General features: G+C 39.5%; 1 protein-coding gene across 2 annotated transcripts in view; it reads right to left on the bottom strand.

Annotated features, from left to right (window-relative positions):
• Window positions 1-263: 263 nt before the first annotated feature.
• The window catches only part of TSNAX (translin associated factor X), a 94696-nt gene continuing 79447 nt past the window's right edge, over window positions 264-15512 (bottom strand). For both annotated transcript variants that reach the window (XM_064276657.1, XM_064276658.1), the window contains exon 6: window positions 264-15512. This exon is cut by the window's right edge and continues 28782 nt beyond it. The gene's annotated coding sequence lies outside the window, so the exon portion shown is untranslated.

Raw genomic sequence — 15512 nt, 5'->3', positions numbered from 1 at the left:
ACCCTATGGATCACAACGGCCCAATCCACAAGTGATCATGCGGATGGCACAACACAGGGCAGCTTTTCCTTCCGTTGTGTATGGGATAAAACCATGAGTCAGGGGCCAGCTGGACACAGTTAACAACAACACTAACAACAAAAGTAGACCCCAATAAAGCAGTTATTTAAAAACATAATTTCGATATTTAACAATTCATGACATAACCAAAATGAAACTTTACTAATAGCTTAGAATTAAAGGCTAGGACTTTCTATGGCAAAATTTCATAGTGACTATCTCTGGCAATTAGATTACAGGATTTTTTTTCTTTTTGCTTACATACATTTTATAAATTTTCTTCATTGAAAATATGACTTTTCTAGTAACAGAAATTTTGTTTGTTTTTAGGCATGGGCGAATTTATTTATAATCTTGCAGTGAGGAAGGCCTTTCAAAATAAGACACGAATCCCACTAGCCTAAAGACACTGTACCAAATTTGACTATATGAATGTTAAAATTTCTCTACTATAAAGTCAGGAAAGGTATGCATCAGGGTTGCATCCTTTCACCATACCTATTCAATCTGTATGCTCAGCAAATAATCCAAGAAGCTGGACTATATGAAGAAGAACGGGGCATCAAGATCAGAGGACGGTGCATTAACCTGCGTTATGCAGATACAACCTTGTTTGCTGAAAGTGAAGAGAACTTGAAGCACTTACTGAAGATCAAAGACCACAGTCTTCAATATGGATTATGCCTCAACATAAAGAAAACAAAAGTCCTCACACGTGGACCAATAAGCAAAATCATGATAAACAGAGAAAAGATTGAAGTTGTTGAGGATTTCATTTTACTTGGATCCACAATCAACACCCATGGAAGCAGGAGTCAAAAAATCAAACGTATTGCATTGGGCAAATCTGCTGCAAAAAACCTCTTTAAAGTGTTGAAAAGCAAAGATGTTCCCCTGAAAACTAAGATGTGCCTGACCCAAGCCATGGTGTTTTCAATCACCTCATATGCATGCAAAAGCTGGACAATGGATAAGAAAACGGAAGAAGAATTGATGCCTTTGAATTGTGGTGTTGGTGAGGAATATTGAATATACCATGGACTGCCAAAAGAAAGAACAAATCTGTCTTGGAAGAAGTACAACCAGAATGCTCCTTAGAAGCAATGATGGTGAGACTATGTCTCACATACTTTGGGCATGTTATCAGGAGGGAATCAGTCCCTGGAGAAGGGCATCGTGCTTAGTAAAGTAGAGGGCCAATGAAAAAGAGGAAGACCCTCAACAAGATGGATTGACCCAGTGGCTGCAACAATGAGCTCAAGCATAACGACGACTGTGAGGATGGCACAGGACTGGGCAGTGTTTTGTTCTGTTGTACATACGGTGGCTATGAGTTGGAACCAACTTGATGACACCTAACAACAACAAATGTTAAAATTTCTCTGTCTCAAAAACTACACCAAACAAAACCAATAAAGACATGATTAAAACACAAAAGACAAACTGGAGAAATATTTTCAAAACAGACAAAAGACTAATTTCATTTATGTATACAGTCCAGCCAAATCAATAAAAGAAAGGGTTAAGCCTGGTAGAAAAATGAGCAAATAATATCAAGGAGCAGTTCCCAGAAAAAGAAGTAATTGCTATTTTGCCCGTAAAAAGTTGTTCAACCTCATCCACATTGTGGTGAGAGTATAAATTTGTACAATCTTTTTGAAAGGACAATTTGACAAAATCTACCAATACCTTTTTAAAAATGTTATTAACTGTACGATTTGGCACTGCCACTCCTAGGAATGTATCCTGTAGATTCTACCAGCAAAAATATTTCAAGACAGTTATATGCGTATGTTCATTGCAATATTGTACTAGTGAAATACTAGTGCATCACACACACACACACACACAAACCCCACTGCCGTCAATTTTGACTCATAGCAACCCTGTAGGACAGAGTAGAACTGCCCCCCAAGTTTTCCAAGGAGCGGCAGATAGATTCAAACTGCCAACCTTTTGGTTAGCAGCCAGTCTTCACCACTGAACTACCAGCGCTCCAAATGTCCACCAGTAGGGAATAAACTAAATAAATTATGCTGTCTTACAAATGTAATCTTATGCAACCCTTAAAGGGTATTAGATCTATACCTGCTGGTGTGGAAATATCTCTAAGGAATAGGAAGTGAAAAACCAAAGAGCAGAAGAATGAACAGTAAAAATCCATTTTACATAAATTTTAGGATTGGTGTTTTAGAAAAACTTATTATGTCCCTCCAAATTTATATACATACTATTGGGGGGGGGTACATAATAAGCTAATCTTTGGAAAGAGGAACTGCAGGGAAGAGAGGCTATTTACTTTTCATTTCAAACTTTTCTATACTAATCTACTAAGTCTATGCCTATTATGTCAAGAGAGGTTAGCTAGGAGGTGGGATTATGAACCATTTGTTTTCTTATTTTTTACTTTTATATATTTAAAAATAACTTAATGGATCTGTTATTTCAGCAGGTTATGATGTTTTCTCTTGACCTCTCATCACAGAGATGCCGGATGAAGCCAAAGCAGGATACCAGATGCAGCCAGGGTGCTACTGCGGCACGTAGCGTCTGGACCTCTCTGAGCAGCTGTTCTTCCAGTTCAGGGTCTGGCAGCAATAGCAGCAGCAGTGGTCCTGGAGCAGGCATTCAGCCCAGCACCATCACGTCATCCCAGTCCAATCCTAGTGCTCAAATCCCTAAGCAATTGCAAGCCTGAGGCCAGATAACTGTGAGAACGTGAATGGTGGTATTAGAGAAAAGCCCCAAAGGAGTAAGCACTTAAAGGGGCAGCATTTGAAGGACAGCAGAGACAGAAAGGTCTAAGTGTGATCCTTAACTGAACTCTTATAAAACCAAATCAAACCCACTGCCCTCGAGTGGATTCCAACTTATAGCTACCCTACAGGTCAGAGTAGAACTGCCCCGTAGGGTTTCCAAGGCTGTAAATCTTTACAGAAATAGACTGCCACGTCTTTCTCCCACGGAGCAGCTGGTGGGTTCTAACCACTGACCTTTTGGTTAGCAGCTGAGTGCTTTAACCACTGTACCACCAGAGCTCCACTAGACCCTTATAGAAGCTCTTTTATCCTTTTCTACAATAATTCTGCCTTCCCATTCCAGAATTTCTTACCTTAACCCACCCTCCAATTGGTATCCCCTAAAATATAAGTAATCCACCATCTGTTTTTTTTTTTTTTTTTTATCTGTTAGTTTGTCATACTCTGGTGGCTTGCATGTTGCTATGGTCCTGGAAGCTATGCCATCAGTATTTCAAATATCTGCAGGGTCATGCATGATGGATAGGTTTCAGCAGAGCTTCCAGACCAAGACAGACTAGGAAGAAAGGCCTACAGATCTTTCAAAAATTAGCCAATAAGAACCTTACGAATCACTACAGAACACTGACCAATACAGTACTGGAAGATGAGCCCCCTAGGCTGAAAGGCTCTCAAAATACAGAATAGCCACGACAATGGCCTCAAACATAACAATAGTCATGAAGATGGTGCAGGACCAGGCAACGTCTAGTCCAGCTATATATAAGGTCTCTATGAGTCAGCGTTGACTCAACAGCAACAAGATGACAAATAGTAATCTAAGGGCAGGCATAGGGGCCTTGTTACTTTTCTGTACATTCCAAATGGAAACCCTGGTGGCCTAGTGGTTAAGTCCTATGGCCGCTAACCAAAGGGCCGGCAGTTCAAATCCGCCAGGCACTCCTTGGAAGCTCTATGGGGCAGTTCTACTCTGTCCTGTAGGGTCACTATGAGTCAGAATCGACTCGACGGCACTGGGTTTGGTTTTTTTGGTTTATACATTCCAAAGTTTCTATTCTATCATCATAAAAACCCTTTAAAAAAAAAAAGAACATGAATATTGTTGTTGTCGTTCTTAGTTGCCATCGAATTCATTCCGACTCATGGCGACTGCATGTGTGTAGAGTATATATAACCTACTGAGTTCTATAGAGAATTTCAATCAGACCTGCTTTGTTCCCACAGTTCAATGAACATTCTCTACAGGGATAGAATAGGAGAAAGGGACAAAATACAAGCGCCTGACCAGTGAAAGAACAGTTTAAGGACTGGCTTCACATTTCTTGTAGGGAAAGGTTGGGACAGAGAGAAATAAGCAAAAGGTAAGAAAGGAAACTTGTTGGTTTGTGCATACTTTGGGGTCTATTTAACTATATTTTCCCAATTTCTCTTTCATTAATCTTTACAGAATTTGTTATATATCTGCTACATTCAGCTCTCTCCTGCTGACTATCATTTTCTCACACTGAATCAATATGCATACACACAGGAAAGAAGCAATGGCAAGTGGGTGGGTGGCATGACCTCTCACTAGGCACTAGGTGGCAGAAGCTCCCAGGAAATCTTTTATAGTCAGAGCTGCATTTCTAAGAAGGCCCAAGGAGGGAAACGCTCACAACCACTTGCAATCACTATGGCCTAAGTGTCTAAAACCTTGTCACTGAGTCACTCTTCTATCACAGTTCTGCCTCATGACAGAAAAAATAAAATTGTTGTTAAATTCAATTTTGGTCTCATTAGGCTAAGATTGCATAGGCTATTTTATATACACTTGATTCTCATTAAGTGTCACCTCTAGGGTGGCCATGAGTCGGAATTGACTCGACGACAACGGGTTTGGCTTTTTGGTTTAGGGGTCTCTTGGTTATCCTTTGGCCGTGTCCAAGCAACGTGTGCTTCTCTACAGGATGAATGCTGTACATTTTAGCTCCAAGAACCAGAGATGACTCAGAATGGAGGGTGTATACAAAGGGAACTGGGGCACAAAGAAAGGAAACTGGTCCCCATTCTTTAGCTTAATCCCTGCTCCAGCCTTCTTTTAACACAAAGGCAGACGTTGTTGGCAGATGTTGTAGGGGACATACTGAGGTCTTCCACTTCCTGGTTTCAGGTTGAACTCCATGTTACTTTTATCAGAATTCTTTGAACAACCTCCTGTGCTTGCCTTTTGACCTGATCCTTGCTCTTCTTTGTTGTGTGAGTCCCCATCTTCAATGTCTCTAGTCTTGATTATGACCTCCTTGGACATCTTCTAGAGTATCTTCTAAGGGTTCCACTATTTCACACAATGTCTGTCCTCGCAGTATCTTTCAATATTTCAATTGTCACCTTCCCAGTTAACCCCATTTTAAAAGAAGTTTTGCTTCAGCCATTCTTTGGGGTGTAATAGCTCAAACAATTAGGGTTCTTTCTGTGTGCTACTACCAAATCTCTACAGCATATGACTACAGGAAATCCCATTTTCCCCATAATTTGTTGTTAATTAGTAAGTCCCCAAGTTCCTAGCACTACTGGCTGGAGGACTCAAAACAAGCATATGGCAAGACCTTTGCTTTCAAAAAGCACATGGTCTGGGAAATGAGGCTGGCACACACTTAGAACAACTAGAGAACAATTTAGAATAAACTTTTAGGACAATTTTTTAGAGTTATTTTAAAAATACAATTGAGTGTAATTAAACAACCATGCTTCAGGAGAAAGCTACTACAGTAAATCCTAGTTTAAAACTGCACCTTAAATACACCATTATATGATTGGGTCTTCAGTTAACAAAAGTCCAGAGATAACATGACAATTTTGATGAAGCACTGGAATACAATCATCAGCATGAGCAATGGCTGGGCCAGATTACAAACAGGGACTTGAATTTCCATGAAAACCAAAGGTGGCTTACAAGTTGCTGCTGTAATTGGCTGGATGAGATCACCTGGAATGGACTAGAAGGACTGGAAGTCAAGTTTCTTAGCCTGGCATGCCAGGGGTGTATGCTGCTTTCTTATTTGCCCTGTTCTTACTCCTACGGACTCCTAGTTCCTGACTAAAGGCATTGAAAGTTATACTTTCATAATTTGGTCCCAACAATCTTCCCAACATTATCTTACACTTTTCTCTAATTGAAGCCTTCTTCACCACTTACTATTTGTAATTCCCTCTTCTCCTTTTCTACTTCCTGGTATTGATTTCTATTCTCCTTTCTATTCCTTAGGGCAGTGCTTCTTAAACTTTAACATGCATAAGAATCACCAAGAGATGCTGGAGTGCCACAGCTGGCACTGCGGGTGGAGAGTCTGGTGCTGGAGCAGCACAGTTAGCATCCCCAGTACGGGAGCATAGCAGTGCAGGGGCCACACCAGGTGCTCCAAGGCAGAGAGTCTGGTAATGGAGCAGCACACTTAGCATCCCCAGTACGGGAGCATAGCAGTGCAGGGGCCACACCAGGTGCTCCAAGGCAGAGAGTCTGGTACTGGAGCAGCGTGACCAGTGCCCCCACTCAGGGAGTCTAGACGTGAAGCAGTGACAGCCAGCACGCCCAAAGCAGGGAGACCAGTAGTGAAGTGGCCACAACAGGTGGACCTAGATAGGGAGTCTGGTGTTGAAGCAGAAAACTACAACTTTCAGTAATTTAAAATAATAATAATAAAAACCATAAAAATGAAAAAAAGCAAACCATAGGGAAATGGAAGAAGTGAATCTCCAGAGTTACCACAGTATAATATCTAAATGTCCCAGCCAAAAAAAAAAAAACAAGGCATATGAAGAAAGTGAAAAAATGACCCATGCTAATTGATCATCAGGAGAGCATATTAAAACACAGGTTCCTTGGCCCCACCTCCCAGAGATTCTGATTTAGAAAGTTCTGGAAAATTTGCATTTATAACAAGCTCACAGGTGATGCTGATGCTGCCAGCCCAAGGATCACATTTTGAGTTAACATTGCCTTGGAGGTTACCTCTCTCAGAATATCTCTCTCCATACTCTTGCCCATAATGATTGCTCTCCTTTGAACTTTCCAATAGTCATCTTACATTTGAATTTTTGCCTATTTGTTCCTGAATGTATTTCATTTCCCCACAAATCTGTATGCACTTTGAGGGTAGAGATAGTGAATTATTCTTTTTTTTTAATTGTCCATTTCAGTATTCTGACCTACTAAATAGCAAATGAATCTGGTCTGAAGGCTGGCCTTCCATTAAACAAGCACAAACTTGCTGAGGTTATCGTCTGGCTGTCAGAGACTGTGCAAGCCTACATTCCCCTACTCTAGCCAAGTATTTCCACTTATCTCTCCAAGCGGGTCCTAGATTGGCTGGACTTATGAATCTATTCCTGACCTTCACAATGATGCAAGCTCCCTGGGATAAAGCAATGGAGTAGCTTATCATGAAATTAGTTTTTTGATTCTAACATTCTGTACTTGTGTTGCACACATGCTTGAACTGGGCGCAGCTCTTGCAGAGATATTTGGCCCCTATTGCAATATACCATAGATAGTGGCGTTTGGTTTTGTTTTCATGCTTACCCCATCCCTTCAACTCCTGAAGGATCCCTGAACCCACTAGCATTAGGTTCTAAGATGCTCTTGTAATCCTTGTGTTCACCTCTCTTGTGGCATCTTTCTGATTCTCTGACATGATGCTACCTGCTTGTTTATTCAGTAACTGACTCAGCATCTTCCCTGACTTTTTGATAGCCACACTTGTTTTCTCTGATCTATTCCTCACTCCTGACATTACTCCATAAAGTGGACTATCCTATCAAACATTTATTCACGCCACTGTGTCTGGCACTATGAGTTACACAAAAATGAACCAGACTTCAAAAATCTTACAATCTAGAAGAGGAGGATCAACAGATAACTACACAGAATGTGATATATTCCATGAACAAAATACAAGCAAAACAGTTAGAAGATTCAAAAGAGCAAAACTTCTTGTTGGAGGCTATTAAGGAAGACTTCATTGGAAGTGGAGAAGGTAGAATTCAAGCTTGGTCGTGAAGCAGCATCATTCAAAGAAGAGGAAAGAGCAGTAAGACAAAGAGAAGCACTTAGAATACTTAGGAAATTGAGATTAGTTTACAGCCAAGAGAGGGTGAGCAGTCAGAAATAAGATTAGAGAAGTAGATGAGGATAATTTGTCAAAGAAATAGGTATACAGGTTAGAAAAAATAGATTTTGAATTATAAAATTATATAATTCTATATACAAGGCATCCAGCTCTCTATGTCTTGTAAATAAAATCTCACTTTTAATATAAAGGATGATATGAACTGCTGAACCCAGGTTTAAACATTTCACTACTGAATTTTGAATTTGAAGATTCATTGTGTATTTTGGAGCCAGGAAACAAAATTTGTGATATCAGAATTAAAATTTAGGTCTTAATTTTTTTTTTATAAGATAGTTTCAATTTCCCTACTCAAATTTCAGTAATGTTAATAACTTTTCATTCTATGTTTTAAGGACTAGAACTAGGAAATACAACAGAAGCAGTTCTGGGCTGGATGTCAAAAGACCTGGATTCAAGAAAGAGGTCATTTCAGAGCTAGCTTTTCAAAAGTAGCCAAGTCACTTAACCTCTCTGTGCCTCAGATTCACGTATAAAATTATAGCAACATCTGCATGTTTTTTTTTTAATCTCTTAAAAATGAGATGAGATAAAAAGATGCTTATCGGGGGTGTCTTAGTTATCCAGTGCTGCTATACCAGAAATACCATAAGTGGGTGGCTTTAACAAAGAGAAATTTATTCTCTTACATTTTAGGAGTCTAGAAGTCCAAATTCAGGGTACCAGCTCCAGGGGAAGGCTTTCTCTCTCTCTCTCTGTTCTGGAGGAAGGTCCTTGTCATCAATCTTCCCCAGTCAAGGAGCTTCTCAGCACAGGGATCCCAGGTCCAAAGGATGTGCTATTCTCCTGGCTCTTGTTTCTTGGTGGTATGAGGTCCCACTGTTTCTCTGCTAGCTTCTCTCTTATATCTCAAAAAAGATTGATTTAAGACAATCTAATCTTGTCCTGCCTCATTCACACGAATGTCTCTAATTCTGCCTCATAAACACCATAGAGGTAGGATTTACAACACATAGGAAAATCACATCAGATGATAAAATTCCCACAATACTGGGAATCATGGCCTAGCCAAGATGATACACATTTTGGGGGGGACACAATTCAATCCCTAACAGGGGGAGATATATATGTTTTACTCAATTTCTTAGCAGTAGAATGAAAAAGATAGCTTATATGATCTTGGTGTTAATCACTATTCTCTCAAGAAACAAAATCAGTAAGATATATATGTATGTTGTGTTGTTAGGTACCGTTGAGTTGGTTCTCACTCACAGGGACCCTGTGCACAACAGAACAAAACACTGCCCAGTCCTGCACCATTCTTATAATTGTTGCTATGCTTAAGCCCATTGTTACAGCCACTATGTCAATTCATCTTGCTGAGGGTCTTCTTCTTTTTTGCTGACCCTTTACTTTACCAAGCATGATGTCCTTCTCCAGAAACTGATCCCTTCTGATATGTCCAAAGTATGTGAGACATAGTCTCACCATCCTTGCTTCTAAGGAGCATTCTGGCTGCACTTCTTCCAAGACAAAGATATATATAGGGAGAGAGAGAGAGAAATTTATTTTGAGGAATTGGCTCAGGTGATTGTGGGGGTTGAAAAGACCAAAATCCATAGGCCAGGCAACAAGCTGGAAATTCTGGCAGTCTTGTGTCCCACCTCCATAGTCAGGCAGTAAGGAAGAGCAAGGAATTCTGGCAGAATATCTGTTTATGGCCTGGGGGCAGAATCCTCCCTCAGGAAACCTCCAGTTTTGCTCTTAAGGCCTTCAACTGATTGGATGAAGCCCACTCACGTTATGGAGGGTAATCTGCTTTACTTGAAGCCAAGTGATTTAAATGGGAATCACATATAAATACCTCCACAGCAACATCAGACTAGTATTTGACCAAACAACTGGGCACCATAGCCTAACGAAGTTGACATTTAAAATTAACCATGAAAATCTCTAATAGCCCTTCCAGTATTAACATCCTAAAACAATGAAATTGTAAGAATTCATTAAAACCCAGACACAGGCTTATAGCAATGTAGATTCTGTGTGTGTGTGTGTTTTGTGTGCATCTATGTATATATAGGAAACCCTGGTGGCATAGTGGTTAAGTGCTATGGCTGCTAACCAAGGGGTTGGCAATTTGAATCCGCCAGGCGCTCCCTGGAACCTCTATGGGGCAGTTCTACTCTGTCCTATAGGGTCGCTATGAGTCAGAATCAACTGAACGGCTCTGGGTTTGGTTTTTTTTTGGTATGTATATATGCATACATACCCAAATATGTGCCATTAGATGGCAGCAGGAAGCTAATTCATAACAAGCAAATTTTAACCAAGTGTCTCCCTTTATCAGACAGGTTTCCTTTTGACTTTTTCTTTTTAACCCAGAGTCGCAACAGGACATTCATTCATTCATTCATCTCTCTCATTAAGAACAAAACCCACATTTTTATTAAATTATGAAACTGTCAAATGGAATGAGAATAGTACACTAATCCCAACACACAAATTCAACAAATTTTGCCATATTTGCTTCAACTATCCATATATATGTCCTTCCCCATCTCTCCCCTGAATTTTAAAGCAAATCTCAGTCTTCATGTCATTTCACCCCCGTATCCTTCAATATACATATCTATAAAAATTGGCATACTCTTACATAATTTTAACACCATTATGAAAAACAAAATTAATAATCTCTTGGAACTATAGCATAACATTTCTTTCCAATGTTCTTAAGCAAGAATAAAAACAATATTTTGCATAATTTACACTTGAACAAAAAAACTTGAATACACCAATTTCATTTGGAGGCATCTGATGTAGCACTCTATTATGTAAATAGTATTAGAAAAATATGGATAGACTGTAATTGGAAGTCAGAAGGCTCGATGAATATTTTTCCATAAATTTTAGTCCATACCATCACAGTTCTATGCTTCAGCCAGTTCCAGTTCTCCCGAAATTAAGCTATAACCTGACAGGATTCTAATGAAGATTAAAGAAATAACACCTGTTCATCTCATTAAGTTCGCTGAGTCAGGATGGGAGTGGGTACTGGCAAATGGAGTAGATAAGTGTGAGGCATATGCACTCTTTTTTTTTTTTTTCATGTTGAAAAGTAATTACAGAGAACACTTTCTCTTTGCTGCACATACTGAAACCTCTGAACACGTGTGACACATAGAATCTATATTAACCATGTTAGGGTGAAGTTAAGTAGGAAAGCTGTGCTAGAGACTGTCTCTAAGTAACTCTGGGAGAAAATTAGAGGGTGATACCCACAGCTCTGGGAAGAGACATATATAAATACACACTCATGTCTTTTGGACCTTAGATGTTGGGGAACAAGAATTTAGGAAAGGGAGTCTGGTTGATAATTATTCAAGAAGAAATCAACTCAATTGGTCAGCAAACAGAAAAGATGTTGCATTACCCAGCTATTTTACTTGCAGCAATATAAACATGGATACAGGCGAAGATTCAGTTAAAAGGACATATGTGTCTGTATTTCTTATAATCACAAACACTTTTAAAAAAAAAAACTTAAATATTCAACAACAATTTAGTAAACAGCATTATAGCCCCATGATGGGATACGATGTAGAGGGAGTTCCTAAAAATTAAACACTTATGCTCATCAAGACTTCACCAAAAAAGTAAAAAGAGAACCTACAGACTGGGGGAAAAAAATTGGCTATGACATATCCAAAAAAGGTCTAATCTTGAAAATCTATAGAATACTTCAACACCTCAACAACAAAAAGACAAATAATCCAATTAAAAAATGGGCAAAGGATATAGACAGAGGTTTCACCAAAGAAGACATTCGGGTGGCTAACAAACACATGTAGAAATGCTCGAGATCATTAGCCATTAGAGAAATGCAAATCAAAATTGCAGTGAGATAAAATCTCACACCAACATTACTGGCATTGATTTAAAAAAAAACAGAAAATAAACGTTGAAGAGGTTGCAGGGAAACTGGAACTCTTATGCACTGCTGGTAGGAATGTAAAATGGTACAGCCACTATGGAAAAATGATATGGCAGTTCCTTAAACAGCTATGGAAACCCCGGTGGTGTAGTGGTTAAATGCTACGGCTGCTAACCAAGAGGTCGGTAGTTCGAATCCGCCAGGTGCTCCTTGGAAACTCTGTGGGGGCAGTTCTACTCTGTCCTATAGGTCAGAATCGACTCGACAGCAGTGGGATTGGTTTTTCTTTTTGGTTAAATAGCTATAAATAGAAATACCATATGATCCAGCAAGCCCACTCCTAGGAATATATCCTAGAGAAATAAGAGCTGTCGCACAAATAGACATATGCATACCGATGTTCATTGCAGCATTATTCATGATAGCAAAAAGATGGAAACAACCTAGATGCCCATCAACAGATGAATGGATAAACAAACTATGGTACATACACACACTGGAATACTACCACAACAATAAAGAACAATGATGAATCTGCAAAGCATCTCACAACATGGATTAATCTGGAGAGCATTATGCTGAGTGAAATAAGTTAATCACAAAAGGACAAATATTGTATGAGACCACTACTATAAAAACTCACGAGAATCTTTACACAAAAAAAGAAACAATCCTTGATGGTTACGAGGGAGGGAAAGAGTGGAAGGGAAAAAACACTAAATAGACAATAGATAAGTGGTAACTCTGGTGAAGGGTAAGACAGTACACAATACTGGGAAAGCCAGCACAATCTGTCCACGGCAAGGTCATGGAAGTTCCATTGACACATCCAAACTCCCTGCAGGAGCAAATTATTGGGCTGAGGGCTCTGGGGACCATGGTCTCAGGGAACATCTAGCTCAACTGGCATAACATTGTTTATAAAGAAAATGTTCTACATTCCACTTTGGTGAGTGACGTCTGGGGTCTAAAAGCTTGTGAGCAGCAATCTAAGATACCCCACTGGCCTCACCCCCTCTGAAGCAAGAGAGAAAAAAGATAACCAAAGACACAAGGGAAAGATTAGTCCTAAGTACTAACAGACCACAAGTACCTGAGTCCCTCAGATTGCATCCAGCACAACTAGATTGTGACCAGCTACTATCACCGACTGCTCTGACAGGGATCACAATAGAGGGCCTGGACAGAGCTGGAGGAAAATGTAGAACAAAATTCTAGCTCACACACACACACACACAAAACCAGACTTACTGGTCTGACAGAGACTGGAGAAACCCTCAAAGTATGGCCCCCGGACATCCTTACAGCTCAGAAATGAAGTCACTCCTGAGATTCACCCTTCAGCCAAAGATTAGACAGGCCCATAACACAAAATGAGGCTAAATGGGCACACCAGCCCAGGGGCAAGGATGAGAAGGCAGGAGGAGACAGGAAACTGGTAATGGGGAACCCAAGGTCAAGAAGGGGAGAGTGTTGACATGTAGCAGGGTTGGCAACCAATGTCACAAAACAATACTTGTATTAATTGTTTAATGAGAAACTTGTTTGCTCTGTAAACCATCTAAAGTACAATAAAAATAATAATAAAAAAAAAAAAACCCAAAAACGTTTTCACACAGAAAAATACAATCTTTGATGGTTACAAGGGAGGGAAAGCATAGGGAAGGAAAATCACTAACTAGATAGTGGACAAGTGTTAACCTTCATGAGGGGAAAGACAACACACAATATAGGGGACGTCAGCACAACTTGACCAAGGGAAAGTCATAGAAGGTTCCTAGACAAATCCAAACACCTCGAGGGACCGAGTTACTGGGACTGAGGGATGGGGACCCCAGTTTTGGGGGACATCTAGGTCAGCTGACATATCATAGTTCATAAAGAAAATGCTCTACATCCTACTTTGGTGAGTAGTGTCTGGAATATTAAAAGCTTTCATGTAGCCATCTAAGATACATCTATGGGCCCATCCCATTTGGAGCAGAGAAGAATGAAGAAAACCAAAGACACAATGAAAATATTAGTCCAAAGGACTAATGGACCACATGAATCACGGCCTCCACCAGCTTGAGCCCAGAAGAACTAGATGGTGCCCAGCTACCACCACCGACAGCTCTGACAGGAATCAGAACTGAGGGTCTGGGACAGAGCAGAAGAAAAATGTAGAACAAAATTCAAATGCACAAAAAAGACCAAACTTACTGGTCTGACAGAGACTGGAGGAACTCCTAAGACTGTGACCTCCAAACACCTCACTAACTCAGAACCGAAGCCACTCCTGAAGTCCACCTTTCAGCCAAAGAGTAGACAGGCCTATAAAACAATAACACACATGAGGAGCATACTTCTTAGTTCAATCAAGTATACGAGACCAAATGGGCAACACCTGTCCAAAAGCCAAGATGAGAAAGCAGGAAGGGAAAGGAACGCTAGAGGAATGGACACGGGGAACCTGGGGTGTAAAGGGAAAGGAGAGAGTGCTGGCACATTGCAGGGATTGCAGCCAATGTCACAAAACAATTTGTGTATAAATATTTGAATGAGAATCTAATTTGCCCTGTAAACTTTCACTTAAAGCGCAATAAAATAAATAAAAGCACTTAGTAGAAATACATTCACATGTAAATATTCAGACATATCTTTAGTGAAAAAGGAGTTCCTGGGTAATTAAAATGGTTAACACACTCGACTGCTAACTGAAAGCCTGAAGGTGTGAGTCCACCCAGAGGCACTTCAGAAGAGACACCTGGTGGTCTGCTCCTGAAAGATCACACCCATTGAAAACCCTGTGGAGCACAGTTCAACTCTGAAACACATGGGGTCATTATGGGTCAGAGCTGACTGATGGCAACTGGCAGAAAGTAGTTAGTGAATAAAATCATGTTAGAAAAGAGTGTGAACCCAATTCATTTAGACGGATTAGTCCCTCAAGAACTTGGTGTAACAGAACAATCTGAAATAGATTATGAAATAAGTACGTTTAAAATTATTTAAGAGATTTTTTAAAAAAAGAATAGAAATTATGAGAAAAGAACATGACACTGAAAACAGAATAGGAGAATTTGAATAATAAGCAAATCTTTTAGAAATTAAAGTTATTGAAAAAAATCAATAGAAATATTTTCCCCCTAAAATGTTTAATAGATGGATTAAATAGCAAATTAAGAATTACTGAAGAAATTATTAGAGACCCGCAATGTAGTGCTAAGAAAGTTTACCAGAAGGAGTCCAAAGAGGTGAAGGAAATATGAAAAATAAGAAAAAGAAACTAAGAGATATGACAGATAAAATGAAAAAGTCCAAGATAAGTACAGAAAGAGGAAAGAGAGAATATAAAGGATAGGATAGAAGTGACATTTTAAGACACTATGCTTAGAAGTTTTCTGAATTAATTAAAGACATGTCTCTACATATTCAGTGAATCTCAATGAGTTTGAAGCAGCATAAATAAAAAGAAATGCATTCCTAGACTTACTGTAGTACATTGTGGGACATCAAGGAAAAAAGATGTTAAAAGCAGCTGGGGGAAAAAAAGACAGAATTTCTCTAAAGGAAAACACAGATGGCACAGTAGAGACCAAAATATAATGGAATATTATTTTCAAGGTGCTTAAGAAAAATAACTGTCTACTTAAAATTCTCTTATTCAAGAGG

Source organism: Loxodonta africana, chromosome 25 (genome assembly GCF_030014295.1).
Source record: "Loxodonta africana isolate mLoxAfr1 chromosome 25, mLoxAfr1.hap2, whole genome shotgun sequence".
Lineage (NCBI taxonomy): Eukaryota > Metazoa > Chordata > Mammalia > Proboscidea > Elephantidae > Loxodonta > Loxodonta africana.
The sequence above is the reverse complement of the archived record's forward strand: the minus strand, read 5'-3'. Positions and strand labels throughout refer to the sequence as shown.